This window comes from Pleurodeles waltl, chromosome 2_2 (genome assembly GCF_031143425.1).
Source record: "Pleurodeles waltl isolate 20211129_DDA chromosome 2_2, aPleWal1.hap1.20221129, whole genome shotgun sequence".
NCBI classification, from domain to species: Eukaryota; Metazoa; Chordata; class Amphibia; order Caudata; family Salamandridae; genus Pleurodeles; species Pleurodeles waltl.
In genome coordinates, this window is record NC_090439.1 from 920,749,905 (window position 1) to 920,764,790 (window position 14,886).

General features: G+C 43.1%; 1 long non-coding RNA gene across 2 annotated transcripts in view; it reads right to left on the minus strand.

The window, feature by feature from the left end:
• Positions 1-1,654: 1,654 nt before the first annotated feature.
• Positions 1,655-14,886, minus strand: part of LOC138274299 (uncharacterized) — a 50,174-nt gene continuing 36,942 nt past the window's right edge. The window contains exons 2-5 of one of the 2 annotated variants that reach the window (XR_011200371.1): positions 10,209-10,290; positions 9,997-10,041; positions 2,823-3,203; positions 1,655-2,062 (exon numbers count right to left, since the gene is read on the minus strand). This is a non-coding gene — a long non-coding RNA (uncharacterized lncRNA). The remainder of the gene's footprint in view (positions 2,063-2,822; positions 3,204-9,996; positions 10,042-10,208; positions 10,291-14,886) is intronic. The other variant, XR_011200370.1, reaches the window with a different exon arrangement.

Genomic DNA, 14,886 nt, shown 5'->3' on the forward strand with positions numbered 1-14,886 from the left:
ATTTTACTACACAAAATGGAGCCGTCATCTACTATATAGGTAGATGATACACTAAGGTGGTTTCTGTTTGAAACTTTTACATATCCTTCTAAGTCTCACTGACTTACAGATGCACTTGCAAAGTCCTGTGCTCACTTGTAAATGCAGCATTCAGGCTTTTGTAGTAATGATATAGCTATTATCAAAAGGCAGATCCACTGGCACTGCCAATGTGATACAACCTCACACCCACTCTCAAACCCAGACACTGTCACACCCAGACAAAGCTAGTGCCACACCCCGTTTCACACATAGAGAGAGACTGTTACAACCAGTCTTACATTGAAACACTTTCACAGCCACTGTCACACTCAGACATTATGAAACTCACTCTCACAGCCACAACTCATAGTCTCACATCCATGCTTACAGCAACTCACATAGTTTTATAGTGATTTTAGAGAGATAGTGAGATGGTTATTTATACATTCATGCACATACTTACGCAGTAGTTAAGTTGCCAGTAGTATCAGAATGAATTGTACACAGAGTTCCATACCATTGTACTTACCAACACAAAGAGTAAGCTATTCATAGAATCACTTAGAGACACATTTACATATCCATAAAGATTGATAAAAGAGAAAGTGATATAGGGCCAGATGTATGAAGAAATGGCCTTGCGAATCGCAAATCGCGATTTATAAGAAATCGCTATTTCCGAGTCGAAATAGGCCATGTATCATAATTGCGATTCGGAAATAGCGATTTCTTAAAAACCGCTAATTGTGATTTGCGAGGCCGATTTACCGAATCGCAATTTGCATTTTCGCAAATTGTGATTCGGTAACTGAAAATCGCAAATTGAGAGAAATTTCGAGAAAGCACACCTGGAGGAGCCTGATGACATCACAAGCAGGAAGTGAGTCATCCCAGGAAGTTTCAGGTGCCACACCCAAACCAGCACCCAGAGAGAGCAGCACAGCCACACTTAGAAACACACTGAAGGATGCAGCACACCTGAACAAGGATGGACACCTCAGCCCAAGGAAAGGAGAAGGGAGAAAAAAAGAGGAAGCTCAAATTCAGCGAGCATGAACTGGAGGAGCCATGACCACCTTTTTGGTAAAAGCTCACTCCAGGTGCCGGAGAGTGAGAACAGGAGACTCTGGGCAGATATACAAACCAAGATCTGCGCAATTGGAGTGGCACAGCACTCGGTCGACGAAATAAAGAAGAGGTGGCATGACATGCGGTCCCATGCAAAGGAGAGGGTGGCAAGAAGACTGCAGGAGGCCAGGGGCACAGGAGGTGGTCCACCCACAGAGGCCCCATCCACCCCATTAGAGGACCTAGTGGAGTCCACACTCCTCCCTGAAGCAGTGACTGGGGTCACAGAGATAGACACCTCCGGCACACCAAGTACCAGCCAAGGTAAGTGCAATATTGAATTGGAACCCCACATGTGTATGCACAAAAGCCCCTTAGGAATTAGCAAGTAATGTAAAACATTGTGAGAAGTAGTCCATTACACATCTTAGAAGCAGCACAACAATGCATTATGGGAGTGGCAGTCCACAACCCAGAGCAGAAAGTAGCACATACAATCTAATTAAGTAGAGCAACACCCAGAGGAACACAACACCCACAACACAGTGAAGAGAAGTACCTGTACCTTTATTACCATTGTGTGACCTTAATTGTAACAAACATAACTGACATGCTGCATATTGTCGTTGCAGGTGGGCCAGGCCTAGCAGCCACTGCATGTCCCAGCGTAGGGGAGACTGACACCCATCCAGCCTCAGACTCGAACACAAGTGGGTCTCTCACCATTGTGCCACTCCGACGCAGGCCCAGGGCACTGCCACTGCCAGAGCTCAGTCAGAACTCAGATGAGCAGCAGGAAGGGCCACATACACCATCCCCAACTGGCAGGCGCACACAGATGCAGGAGGTCAGTTTTCAGCAGACCACATCACCCCGCAGGATGGCGACAAATGCTGGTGCACAGGCGACTGAGGCAGGTGAGGGTCCCTCCTTCTTTGGTGGGCTTGAAGCAGCTATGTTGCAGCAGCAGCGCCTACAGAACAAAAGGATAACTGGCTTACAAGAACAAATGCAGAAACATAACACCAACATGGGGGGCCTGCATCGCCAGCTTGAGTGCCTGAATGCGAACATAGAACAGCTGCATGGGGGACAGGTGCAGGCTTCCCAGGACACAAGGGACCTCACTTCTGCTGTGCGTGAACTATGCCAGGAGCTGCGCCATGACAGGGTGAGCCACCGCAGACAGGAGCGACGATTTATGAACATGTTCGGGGGCTTCTGTCGCTCTGTCAACAGGCTAGCTACTTCAACCTCACTGATTGCACGTCGTGCAGTGGCTGCACAGGTGGAGGCAGCACACAGCAGCAGGGATGTGGCTAACAGACTTGTCCAAATCACTAATTTGATTGACAACATCATGGGACAGAGGTCAGCCACACCTAGTGAGCTTGGACTGTGGGACACAAAGGACACTTCCAGCCTCAGCAGTCTAGCTGTACCCGCAATGGACACCAGACGGCGCAGTACCAGGCACATCACTGCCACTGAGGCGGACAATCGAGGTGCCAGTGAGGCAACTGGGCACCCGAGTGGTGTGCGTGGCCACGAAAATTAACTGTAGCGGCCAGAGGGTAATGAGTTCACTATGAGGTAATAGTGCATTACTCTGAACTTCTATTGTTTCTAGTTTTTTTCACTCATTTCTTTTGCTATTCGTTGGACTAACATTACCTGACATTAAGGTAATAAATTTAATTCACTACAGGTGCATTTGTATTATTCATACTTACATCTGAAATGGTTGTGTGTGATGTCAGCACGCCTTTGCCTTCCATCTGCTGCATTGGTCCTGTCTGCTGGCTGTAGGGGTGGTGTGGGATCATCATCCTCATCTGATTCAGATTCACATATTTCTACAGGTATGCCCCTGGTGGTAGCTATATTGTGCAAGATTGCACAAGTAGCCACTATTCTACATGTGGTCTCAGGGCTGTACTGTAGTGCCCCTCCACTTTTGTGGAGGTACCGGAAGCGACTCTTCAGCAGTCCAAAGGTGCGCTCCACCACGTTGCGGGTCATCCTGTGTGCTGCATTGTATCGCCGTTCAGCAGGTGTTGCAGGATTGAGGTAGGGCGTCATCATGTAGGTGCGCACTGCGTAGGCACTGTCTCCTGGAAGGGACAGAGGGTATGATGAGTAACTGAGCCATCTGACATCAGCACGCCATCAATGCGCCATTGTATAGAGGGACAATACCTAGTAAATATCCTTCTCCAAACTCCCCAGCTAGCAGTCTTGTGTGAATGCCGCTATGGCGAAAGATGTACGTATTATGGGTGCTCCCTGGGTACCTGGCTACGAGATCAGTAAAGATATAGGAGGCATTGCATATCACCTGTGTATTCATTGAATGTTGGTATTTACGGTTGCGGTACACATACTCTGTGGCTGATGGTGACAGATTGCCACATGTGTCCCATCTATGGCACCTAGGACATGGGGGAACTGTGCTATCTGGTAAAAATCAATTTTTGACTGCTGTATATCCTGTGGGGTGTGGGGGAATCTGATGTACTGGTGTATCCTGCTCAGCATGGCATTAATAAATGCATTGAAAAATCTAGAGAGGGAACTCTGTAATACACTCCAGCTGCTGCTATGACTCCTTGATAGCTCCCTGAGGCGAGTAGGTGGAGGGAGCATAATACCTGCACATGGGTGGGTATGTTGTGAGTCCTTAGTGTTCTGCGCTGCAGTATGGGTTGTAGCTCAGCTATCAGATCAAGTATCATGGCTGAGTTCAACCTATACCTCTCAAATATTTCCTCCTTAGTCTGGTCAAAAATCAAAATGCGCACTCTGAAAATGCGCTCCTGTCTCCTGCTCCCTCTCCTCCAACCTGCCAAGATCCTCATCCTCCTCGCCATGACTTAGAGTGCAGCCATTGTGGAAAAGAGTCTGAGGCATTCTGGGCCTCTTTATATAGGTTGCACCTGGTTTCACTTAGTGGTATTTTGCATGTGCAAAATGCCATTCTGCGTATAATCGCAATTTGCGATTTTTTGATGCATCGAGTTGCGACTTGGATTTTGCGAATCGCAATTTGCGCCTCGCAATTTCCTGCTGGAAATACCGAATCGCAAAATGCGACTCGCAAAACCAGGTCGCAACGCAATAAATCAAAATTTTTGCGATTTCTTATTTTCCATCTGCGAATGCCTTTCATGCATCGCAGACCACGTTTTTTCACTCGCAAACGGACGAATTTTGCGATTCGCACCGTTTGCGAGTGAAAAAAAGTTTCATACATTTGGCCCATACTCTCATATACTCTCAAATACTCTCATATTTACTTAAACATCTGATGGCACACTAATGAAGGACTCATACACTCCCTTATATATCTAGCCAGGTACTGACACAGACTATTTAGCCATACAGACAAACAATTAAACATGACTTCATTCTACTACTGCAAAGGTTGACTGTGCACTTTTAATCCTATCCTGAATTTATATTTTAAATACATTTATACATTTTTTAACTCTACTTTTAGTAAAAATAGTTTATCACGGAATTAGATAATCATTAGGGCACATGTATTTAGTAGTCAACACACTGGCAGAGTTCATTGGTTTTAGTATGCACTTTTATACCATTTTCTAACATTTTCTGAAGAAGTAAATGTATTTTTCATTTGATTTACAGATGTTCATTTGTACTAGAAAATTAATGCCTAATAAGAGAGAAACTAGATGGAAACAGAAGAAACAATACTACCTAAATAAAACGGACGGTAAAAAGACAGATAAAGTGCAGAATGTGGACAAGAAAAAAGAACAGCTGGTAAGAACACTAAGGACTTTCTAAAAAAGTATATTGAAAATTGCAAACTGCATACAGTTTGTCAAATGAAAAACAAGTTGTAAATTGAATGATAAAGAGGGAGGATTACATGCTTGTAAAATTAGAAAATGTAATAAGGAACAAAAGAAGTTGACTTGGAGACAAAAACAGTTTAACCCCTTTGCTGCCAGGCCTTTTCCCCTGGGTTTGTGGTGGTAAACTCACCATCTTCCCAGCTTTCAGGAACAGGCAGACTTGAATTAGAAAACCCAATTTTTCAAAACAATTTTGACATTTTACTGGGACGTACCCTATTTTTACTATTTTGTGTGCTTTCAGGCTCCTTCCAGTTAGTGACAGAAATGGGTAAGAAACCAATGCTGGATCCCAGAAAGCTAAACATTTCTGAAAAGTAGACACAATTCTGAATTCAGCAAGGGGTCATTTGTGTATATCCTACAAGTTTTTCCTACAGAAAATAACAGCTGAAAAGAATATTGAAATTGAGGTGCAAAAACAACAATTTTTCTTTACGTTTTACTCTGTTTTGCTCTGTAACTTTTTCCTGCGATGTCAGATTTTTGAAAACAATATACTGTTACATCTGCTTCACTCTTCTGGTTGCGGGGATATATAGGACTTGCGGGTTCATCAAGAACCCTAGATACCCAGAGCCAATAAATGAGCTGCACCTTGCAATGGGTTTTCATTCCATACCGGGTATACAGCAACTCATTTGCTGGAATATAAAAAGTGAAAAATAGGTATCAAGAAAACCTTTGTATTTCCAAAATGGCCAAAAGATAAGGTATTGAGAAGAAGTGGTTATTTGCACATCTCTGAATTCCTGGGTGCCCATACTAGCATGTGAATTACAGGGCATTTCTCAAACAGACGTCTTTTTCACACACTGTCTTACCCTTGGAAGGAAAAAATGTAGAGAAAGACAAGGGGCAATAAAACTTGTTTTTCTATTCTGTGTTCCCCTAAGTCTCCTGATACAAACGGTGACTCACTTGCATGGGTAGGCCTAATGCTCGCGACACAAAATGGACACATCACATTTTCACAAAGAAAACAGAGCTGTTTTTTGCAAAGTGCCTACCTGTGGATTTTGGCCGCTAGCTCAGCCGGCACCTAGGGAAACCTACCAAACCTGCGCAGTTTTGAAAACTAGACACCTAGGGGAATTCAAGATGGGGTGACTGGTAGGGCTCTGGCCAGGTTCCATTACCCAGAATTCTTTGCAAACCTCAAAATATGGCCAAAAAAACACTTTTTCCTCTCATTTCGGTGACAGAAAGTTCTGGAATCTGAGAGGAGCACACATTTCCTTCCACCCAGCGTTCCCCTAAGTCTCCTAATAAAAATGGTACCTCACTTGTGTGGGTAGGCCTAGCGCGCACAAAAGAAAATGCCCCAAAACACAACATGGATACATCACATTTTCACAAAGAAAACAGAGCTGTTTTTTTGCAAAGTGCCTACCTGTGGATTTTGGCCTCTAGCTCAGCCGGCACATAGGGAAACCTAGCAAACCTGCACATTTTTGAAAACCGTACACCTAGGGGAATCCAGGATGGGGTGACTTGTGGGGCTCTGACCAGGTTCTGTTACACAGAATCCTTTGCAAACCTCTAAATTTGGCCAAAAAAACACCTTTTCCTCTGATTTTGGTGACAGAAAGTAATGGAACGTGAGAGGAGCCACAAACTTCTTTCCACCCAGCGTTCCCCCAAGTCTCTCAATAAAAATGGTACCTCACGTGTGTGGTTAGGCCTACCGCCCACGACAGGAAATGCCCCAAAACACAACGTGGACACATCACATTTTCACAAAGAAAACAGATCTGTTTTTTACAAAGTGCCTAGCTGTGGATTTTGTCCTCTAGCTCAGCCGGCACCTAGGGAAACCTGCAAAACCTGTGATTTTTTAAAACTAGACACCTAGGGGAATCCAAGATGGGTTTACTTGTGGGGCTCGGACCAAGTTCCGTTACCCAGAATCCTTCGCAAACCTCAAAATGTTACAAAAAAAACTTTTTCCTCTTATTTTGGTGACAGAAAGTTCTGGAATCTGAGAGGAGCCACAAGTGTCCTTCCACCCAGCATTCCCCCAAGTCTCCCGATAAAAATTATACCTCACTTGTGTGGGTGGCCCAGGTGCCTGCAACAGAAAAATGCCAACAACCTGTAGAGATAGAACAGCGAGTTGAAAAGCACATATTTTTCTTTTATACATCTTTTAGGCTGACTCTGCTTTGGGGACCCACGCAAGTGAGGTATCATTTTACTTGGGAGACTGAGGGGAACTCTGGGTGGTAGGAAATTTGTGACGCAGATTTTTTAAAGCAAATTCAGAGGTTTGCAGAGGAGTCTGGGTAAGAAAATGTTGAGGGATCCAGGCAAGCCACATCTCCTTGGAAACCTTGGGGTGTCTATTTTTAAAACATGTCTGGGTTTGGTAGGTTTCCCTAGATGAAGGCCGCACCTGGGACCAAAAACATAGGTGCCCTGCCCTCCCCCCCAAACACAGGTAGTTTTGCAATGGATCATTTTGGTGTGTCCACATACTTATGTGATGTTCCAAACACTTTCATTGTGAAAAGAAACACACTTAGGTTATGTTTAAAAAGACCCCTCACCCACCAACCAAGTTGTTGGCATGCTTCGTCACCGGGGTCCCCCCGAGACACCTAGCGTGTCACAGGTGTGCTGCGAAGCCTGATTACAGAGGAGCAGGTTTTGTCATTTTTACCACACATACTGGATTTGGCACAAGGGTGAGTGATGGTTCAGTGAATCAAATTCTATTAGCAAGAGATTTCACAAAAATTAAATGCACTGTTAACAACTGAAAGGCCAAAAAACTGAACCAATGACTCACAGCTCGTGAGCTGTGAAGCCACGACAAGGCACCAACCGCTTTACAGTCCATTCACACATCTTTCATACATGACATGCACAAGACCATTCACACTGCCAGCCACGGGCCAGAACATTACAACACTAACATCGACAGACAGCGCCACTCAAGGGCCCATCAGTTACATACGCCCACATGGCTGCTACAGAAATCACACCAGCTGATGGGAGTGTGTCGACTGGCGTTTGGCTGGCAGTGTGTTGCAGTAGCCAACAGCAAGTCAATATGTACACCGTCAGCCAAGCGCCACTCCACACACAATGGCATCACTTATTTTTGCGTTTTAAAAACAAAGAAACCACTAATTAATTAGAAATAATTACAAAACTACAAACACAAAAGCTCTAACTAATGCAGTTTACACTCATGCTAGTTCCCAGTAATTCTTCTGGGTGTGGTAATTCTTGAAACAACCACCCACACACAGTCAAGGCTTTGAAGGACAATCTGGGCAGTACATTTGAGTCTCCTTCCGGATATCTCTTCGAACACAGACTCTACATCTCTTAGGTAGGAAGTCCTTTTTGGTCATGGGAGGAATGTGCTCAGCAAAGTGGCGATCATTCAATCTAGCCACATCCTCCACCACTGCTTCTCTACGAACTCTTGCATAATAAGGCCCTCTATCACTGACTCCTGAAATTTCACAACTGTCATCTTTGACTCTAGAGACCTATCCTTAAACACAATAAAAGCATTAAAAGTTGCCAAGTGGAAGAGGTGAATTGCTAACTTCTTATACCAAACGTAAGACTTACGAATAGCAGTATAAGGTTCTAACCTCTGATCAATTCTATCTACACCTCCCATGTGCTTATTATAATTTAAAATGCACACAGGTTTGCTCACTTCAGCAACCTGGCCCCAAAACGTCACGGGGGAAGTACTCTCATCATGGATGGTACTTAGCATGAAGACATCCTTCCTGTTTGAAAATTTCAAAGCTAGCAGCTGATCATTCCACAAGGCACTGCACTGTCTCCTCTTAAGGTTTTTACAGACAAGCTCCCTTTGATAGCCTTTCTGATTACAACAAATTGTGCCACAAGCAACAGTGTCCATTCTAAACAATTCCTTGAACAACTGCACTCAAGTTATCTACATACAAATGGTGACCGTTGTTGAACAGTCGTCTACCAAGTTCTCACACAATTTTCTCAGCAACTCCAAAAGTGGGAGGACAGCCAGAGTGGTCAATACTGGAAACCCTAACAGTGTAGACACGGAAACTATACACATATCCTGTACTACTTTCAGACAGCGTCCACGGCTATTTCTTTGCCTGGAACATAGACCTCTGAAAAACGATCTACAAAAGGATCAAAGACAGGCCTAATCTTAAAAAGATGGTCAGAATCAGGGTGATCTCGTGGCAAGGCTAATGCATTGCCAATAAAATGCAGCTTCCGAAGAAGCAAATACCGATTACGACTCATGGTTGCAGGAAATATAGCTGTTGCCATCAAGGGACTAGTAGACCAATAAGAAGCCAGTCACGGCTTCCTTATCAACCCCATCAAAAGAGTCAAACCCAAAAACCTTTTAATCTCCTCAAAATTTGTGGGAATCCACTGGGTAGCTCTAAAGTGTGGCCTAAGTCTGGCAGAGTTGTCCCTCAAATACTGCTCCGCATACAAATTAGTCTGCACAACAATCTCTTCCAAAAACACATCATCCACAAATAACTCAAAGAAATTGACTGGCAAAAAGTTCTCTGTATTGACTCTACACCCCAGGAGACCAGTAAAGGCAGGCAACTCTGGCTGCTCCATGTTTGGGGCAACCCAGAGTTCAGGTCTTCTAACGAGAAACCTTTCAGCCCCAAGTTGCTGCACTAATGACACATCAGTGTCCTCCTCTAAAACAGGCCCTTCATCTGCACGGAGAGTGGTATCCTCATCAGAAGAACCCTCTCTGACAGAAACTTCACTGCCAGAATCTCTCACTTCCTCCTCTGCCTCAGATGCAGAGTCCGTCTCATAATCATGATCAGACAATGACTCAAAAGCATACTAACCACCTGCTGAGCGGTCATCCTGCGGCTAGTCATGATCTTTCCTATGAAAAGTAACTGGACAAATGCACCACCAATAACCAGCACTGTGTAAGATAAGTAATAAAATGTAGCTTTATCAGTAAGAGTTATAAACTCAAAAACTATACCGCTCACTTGCCTGAAGAAGCTTGACTCACCAGCAACTACTCTGTACAGACACAGCAATCACCAATGATATCCCACTAAAAAGAAAGAAAGAAAAGCAAATTAGAAATAAGACAACACAAATATCATTGTGCACAAATCTAAGGACAATTTCACACACAATCCTGCATTTAGTACACCACCTACAAACATCTCATTCATGCATGGCAACAATATTTCTTTGGAGTAAATTGTTTTTACTTACCTAAAACATGCAACTATGCAAACTGCAGGTCAACCACCGCCAAAACCGCAAGCAGCGCAGCAAAGAAAGCAATAGCTTTGAACTAGAACAAAAAGGAAACTTTTTTTAATCACAAATGCAAGTACTTTGCAAGTTGACAAACACCCCACCATCAAGCATTTAGAAGTTGGTGCCTAAGTGGATTCTGCCCCCCCATAGGGGCAGATGGGCCTACTAAAAAATAGGCCTATCTGTCCCAAGGGGGGCAGAAAATACTTTTAGCAGTGTGTCCCCATGGGGAGCGACCCTTGCCCAAGGGGCCACCCCCCATCCACTATACACACACTATCCCTGGTGGCTAAATGACTTCGGCTCCGCTTGGGGGCAGATGGACCTAAAAAAAAAATAGGCCGATCTGCCCCCAAGGGGGACAGAAATGGCCAACAGTTCTATGCCCCCCTTGTTGGGGGGCGACCCTTGCCCAAGGCGGCATCCCCCATAGAAATAAACAAATAAAAAAACATCTTTGGTGTTCCAGTGGTTTCTGCCCCCAAGGGGGGCAGAAATGGCCAGAGTACATATGCCCCCAAAGGGGAGCGACTCTTGCCCAAGGGGCTGCACCCCCCACCACTAAACACACCCTGGTGGCTAAGTGGCTTCTGCCCCCCTTGGGGGCAGATCGGCCTACAACAAATAGGCTGATCTGCCCCCAAGGGGGCAGAAATGGCCAACAGTTCTATGCCCCCCTTGCCCAAGGTGGCACCCCCCACATAAATAAACATAAACAAACATCCCTGGCGTACTAGTGGTTTCTGCCCCCATTGGGGGCAGATCAGCCTAAAAATAATAGGCCGATCTGCCCCCAAGGGGGGCAGAAATGTCCATAGTATACATGCCCCCACAGGGGAGTGACCCTTGCCCAAGGGGCCGCTTCCCAACACAGAAACAATGAAAATAAACATTTAAAAAAATCCCTGGCATCTAGTGGGCATTCCTGCTGCGCGAACTCAATGTGATCGGGCAGTAGGAATACTAAAGAAACATGGGGGAAAGGAAAACCCTTTCCTTTCCCCCCGATGCCTCTTTGTTTCAAACCCCCCCACCCACTGGAAGAGAAACTTACCTGTTTCTCCGATCGGGCATTAGAAGCAAATGGCTTCCAGTGCGACAGACACCCTGTAATGATGTCAGCGCGCGATTGCGTGCTGACATCATTAGGTGGGTGGGAGAGAGGGGGTGGAAGCGGAAGGGCTTCCCCTTGCATCCCTGCCTTTTTATCCCACGAGCTCCATGTCGAGCACTGTGCCGGTGGACGTAACCATTACGTCCCCGGCACAGAAGGGGTTAAGGAGATAAAAGTAAAAATGTTTTGAACTAGAGTAATACAACATTTGCAAAAAAACAAGAAGTAGTATAAGAGGAGAAGGGCTATAGTTAATCAAAAGCAGCATATTGAGATTATAGGGGACAAAGAATTTGTTCTAAAAATGAAACTTTTTGTCTTAATATTGACAGAAAGAAGACACTAGGCAAAGCAGTACTGTACATGAGGAAAAGAACATTAAGGAAAAGGCTGATTAACAAAGGTCATTTTTGTTAAGATTTTAAAGGTGAATGGATGCACACATCTAGCATAGACCTATTTCTTTATGAAAAAGCTACTTGCAAAAGAACACATTTCTGCATGCAGTTGACACAAGTGGTCATTGCTATAAAGTGAAGGATGGTACTCTTATAGAAAAAGAACAGATAGTTCCTACGAATGTAGAACAAGTGATAGATGAAGAAGTACAAACAAGGCGTAAATAATCTTCTGTGTACAAGTGGAAGTGTAGCAGTATTCGTACTGTCCTCTAGGAATCAATACCTAAACTCAAAACTTTCCTAAGAGAATTTTGATGTTGATGGAGGAGTCTGAAACAGAAAATTAAATGCTTCAAGAATTAGACCCAGATTTATAAAAATATGGGACATCAGCTCTAATGTGCCACTTTTATCTGCACCCCTCCTACCGACACCTAGCAACACCATGATTGCTCTGTATTTAATTTACGGTGATTAGAACAATAGTGTGAACATTCTTGACACTATTGTGGTGCTTTGCTACAGTAGCGTCAACATTTTTATGCTAGTGTAGCAAAGTACAGGGTGGCCCAGGCTCTGTTGCATTAAAAATTACAGAAAAAAATCATACAATGAAATCTGTTAAATTTTACTACACATTTTTTGGGCCTCCTTGTGCCAGAACTCCTCCCTTCCATACATTATGCCTGGCGCAGGCATAATTTGGCACAAGGGGTTACAAAGTGGCACATTCATGCATTGCACCACTTTGTAAATATGGTGCGGGTGAAATGCCACCTTAACATCACATTTGCGTAACAAATATGATGTAATGTGGCAGAAGGTGGCGCTTGGGGCTTCTTAAATTTGGACCTCGGTTCGGGTTCTTTGTGCCTGAAGAAGATAATAGAGAAAATGAGGAGGAGCTGTCAAGAGTTGAAGAGAAAGTGGATACAGATATATGAACTGACAAATTTACACAGGAGATAGAAATGTTCAATAATATATTCTGAGAAACCCGAGTATGTTTGTGTTTGTTGTCATCACACTCATTACAAACATCAAACTCAATGTAGTTCTATGTTCTAAAACTGAGCAAAACAGCAATGATGAGTGGAAGGAATTTGGTACAGGAGAACGCTTTAATTTAGACACAAAGGAAACAATATGTAAGTAGTGTTATAACAAATTTGAGAATTATATAATGCAAGCTAGAACAATTCATAATAGATTAGAATTAATATCAATTTCAGAAGAACTTAATAAATTAAATATGTATAAATCAATTTGAATACAAACTGTGCATGCATTTAAAGCAATCATTTGAATGGAGCCAAAAACAGGGAAACTGCCACCAACAGAATTACTGAAAGAACTTAAAGGAATAGGTGTGTATTTACCTCTTGATTTAAAAAGATGTTGATACTAGGGGTGTCATTATTGTAGTAAATGGAGTACCAACCAAAAGTAAAAAAAAAAAAGTCTGGTAAGAATTAGTGGATGTGAATAAAGTTAAAAAAGCTAAAATATATTGGAAAGAAAATGTCTTTTATAAAAGTGTTAATATTACTCGAGATTTAAGTTGTATTGATGAAAAAATAGTACAATCAAGATTCCAGATAGAAAAAGTGGATAAGCAGAAGTGAGAAGAAATATATGAACATCATAGTATTCATCCACTTCATTCTAAAAACGTTGTTGGGGATGTTATTGTTCATTCATATGAAACAAGCTAGAGGCGCTCCAATGAGTGTGTTGGAAAAAGGCTTAGAAGCTCGCAGTTTTCCACAGCTATTTCCCAAAGGAGTAGGGAAGACTCTAGGTTTCAACAATGTATTCTCTGTTTATTTCCTCTGTTATTGGAGAGTGACGTGTCAGGAATTTCATATGCTGTGAACCATATTCTTTAAACAGGAGTCAATCTCCAAAATCTTTCTGCAAGGGAGTTTGTTGATACAATACGAGGTAAGGGTGAAAACCTGGAGTACAACTTAATAACTTTATGGAATGTTGACATAGGACTAATGAATACTGGGATCGTCGTCATGGAGAACATAAATGTATGCTCCAAAACCTAGGTCCATCTACTTGATTTATAATGCTTAGCTGCACAGAGTATTCATGGGGTGAATTACAAAAATTTTTACGACTAGCAAACTCTAATATTAAGGATATCCTTTATAGGCAGCAGGAGAACTTTAAAGGTACAGAGGTAAAGGACAGTTTTATACAAGGTGTTTTGGATTTCTAAGGCCTATAAGTTCAAAAGGAAGAGTGAAAAGCTTTTTATCTGGAGTGAGGCATACACTGAAAAGCAAATCACCAAAAATACTAATAATCTGAAAAGATCGGAGGTCTCCAAATATATTAACAAATATAATCCTGTCATTCTGAAATTATGGAATGCAAATATGGAAATACAGTTTGTTGCTCACAATTCTATTGCTGTAGCTTGCTAAGGGCCAGATGTATCATCCGATTTTGCACTCGCAAACAGCGAAATCAGCCGTTTGCGAGTGCAAAATCGGGCTCTGCAATGCATCAAATGCATTCGCAGACCAAATACCGAAAATCGCAAAAATTTAGATTTTCTGCGTTGCGACCTGGATTTTGACAATCGCAATTTGCGATCTGCAAAATCCAGGTCGCAAAGCAATTCTGCAAAAAAATCAGAAATTGCTATTTTTCGCAGAATGGTATTTTGCAAGTGCAAAATACCATGTCCAGCAACCAGGTGGTAACCTGGTGCAAAATTTTAAAATGCAGTAAAACTGCATTTTAAAATTTGGAATGTAAAGCACACATGCCCTTTTTGGCATGTGTGTCCTTTACATGTCTAAAAAAAAAAAAAAATGGGGTACAGGAGAGGGGGCCTTAGGCCCCCAGCACCCTGGCCCTTTGCTTTTCTCAAATTGCGATTTCTGTTTCAGAAATCGCAATTTGCGAAAATGCAAAATATTCGCAGCTATGGGCCAACAGGCCCATAGCTGCGAATGGGGCCTGTATCGCAATTTGCGATTTGGTAATTGCATTTGCGATTTTTAAGAAATCGCAATTACCGAATCGCAAATGTGATACATGGCCCTTTGCGATTTGGTAATTGCGATTTCTTAAAAATCGAAATTACCGAATCGCA